This window comes from Arachis ipaensis, chromosome B5 (assembly GCF_059453495.1).
Source record: "Arachis ipaensis isolate K30076 ecotype BB chromosome B5, ASM5945349v1, whole genome shotgun sequence".
Classification (NCBI taxonomy): Eukaryota; Viridiplantae; Streptophyta; class Magnoliopsida; order Fabales; family Fabaceae; genus Arachis; species Arachis ipaensis.
The window spans coordinates 124,397,336-124,399,455 of record NC_142440.1 but is presented as its reverse complement, the minus strand read 5'-3'; the positions used below and the strand labels follow the sequence as shown (position 1 = coordinate 124,399,455).

The following is a 2,120-nucleotide window of genomic DNA, read 5'->3' as shown; positions in this document are numbered from 1 at the left end:
GAGTTTGGATATGGGAGTTCAACACCAAACTTAGAGTTTGGTTGTGGCCTCCCAACACCAAACTTAGAGTTTGACTGTGGGGGCTCTGGTTGACTCTGCAGTGAGAGAAGCTTTTTGTGCTTCCTCTCCATGGTTGCAGAGAGATAACCTTGAGTTTGAAACACAAGAGAGTCCTCATTCAATTGAAGGACTAGTTCACCTCTGTCAACATCAATCACAGCTCTTGCTGTGGCTAGGAAGGGTCTTCCAAGGATGATGGATTCATCCTCATCCTTCCCAATGTCTAGGATTATGAAATCAGCAGGGATGTAAAGGCCTTCAACCTTTACTAACACGTCCTCTACTTGTCCATAAGCCTGTTTTCTTGAATTGTCTACCATCTCTAATGAGATTTTAGCAGCTTGCACCCCAAAGATTCCCAGTTTCTCTATTACAGAGAGGGGCATGAGGTTTATCCCTGAACCAAGGTCACATAGAGCCTTTTCAAAGATCATGGTGCCTATGGTACAAGGTATTAGGAACTTTTCAGGATCCTGTTTCTTCTGAGGCAATCTCAGTTGATCCAATGCATTTAGTTCATTGGTGAACAGGGGAGTTTCATCTCCCCAAGTCTCATTACCAAATAAATTGGCATTCAGCTTCATGATTGCACCAAGGTACTTGGCAACTTGCTCTTCAGTAACATCCTCATTCTCTTCAGAAGAGGAATACTCATCAGAGCTCATGAATGGCATAAGGAGGTTCACTGGAATCTCTATGGTTTTTAGATGAGCCTCAGATTCCTTTGGTTCCTCAGAGGGAAACTCCTTATTGATCACTGGACATCCCAGGAGGTCTTCCTCCTTGGAATTCACGTCCTCCTCCTCTTTTGTGGTTTCGGCCATGATGGTCATTTCAATGGCCTTGCACTCTCCTTTTGGATTTTCTTCTGTATTGCTTGGGAGAGTACTAGTAGGAATTTCAGTGATTCTTTTATTCAGCTGGTCCACTTGTGCTTCCAAATTTCTAATGGAGGACCTTGTTTCATTCATGAAACTCACAGTGGCGTTGGACAGATCAGAGGTTAAATTTGCTAAATTAGAGGTATTTTGTTCAAAGTTCTCTGTCTGTTGCTGAGTGGATGATGGAAAAGGTTTATTATTGTTAAACCTGTTTCTTCCACCATTATTAAAGCCTTGTTGAGGCTTTTGTTGATCATTCCATGAGAAATTTGGATGATTTCTTCATGGAGTTATAGGTGTTTCCATAAGGTTCACCTAAGTAATTTACCTCTGCTATTGCAGGGTTCTCAGGATCATAGGCTTCTTCTTCAGAAGGCGCCTCTTGAGTACTGTTAGATGCAGCTTGCATTCCATTCAGACTCTGAGAAATCATATTGACTTGCTGAGTCAATATTTTATTCTGAGCCAATATGGCATTCAGAGTATCAATTTCAAGAACTCCCATCTTCATAGGCGTCCCATTACTCACAGGATTCCTCTCAGAAGTGTACATAAACTGGTTGTTAGCAACCATGTCAATGAGTTCTTGAGCTTCTGCAGGTGTTTTCTTTAGGTGAATGGATCCACCTGCAGAAGTATCCAATGACATCTTAGCTAATTCAGACAGACCATCATAGAATATATCCAGGATGGTCCATTCTGAAAGCATGTCAGAAGGACACTTTTTGGTCAGTCCTTTGTATCTCTCCCAAGCTTCATAGAGGGATTCATCTTCTTTCTGTCTGAAGGTCTGAACATCTACTCTAAGCTTACTCAGCTTTTGAGGAGGAAAGAACTTGGCTAAGAAAGCCTTGACCAGCTTATCCCATGAGTTCAGGCTATCTTTGGGTTGAGAGTCCAACCATACTCTAGCTCTGTCTCTTACAGCAAAAGGGAAAAGCATGAGCCTGTAGACTTCAGGATCTACTCCATTAGTCTTAACAGTATCACATATCTGCAAGAATTTAGTTAAGAGCTGAAAAGGATCTTCAGATGGAAGTCCATGAAACTTGCAGTTCTGCTGCATCAGAGAAACTAATTGAGGTTTCAGCTCAAAATTGTTTGCTCCAATGGTAGGGATGGAAATGCTTCTTCCATGTAAATTGGAATTAGGTGCAGTAAAGTCACCAAGCATCCTCC

The 2,120-nt window shown here is 41.9% G+C and overlaps 1 non-coding gene across 1 annotated transcript; it reads left to right on the top strand.

Moving 5' to 3' along the window:
* The first annotated feature begins 1,644 nt into the window (after nt 1-1,644).
* On the top strand, nt 1,645-1,752 carry LOC148565665 (small nucleolar RNA R71). Its single transcript, XR_015885431.1, has one exon. It is a non-coding gene; the product is annotated as a small nucleolar RNA R71 (small nucleolar RNA).
* Nucleotides 1,753-2,120: the final 368 nt, after the last annotated feature.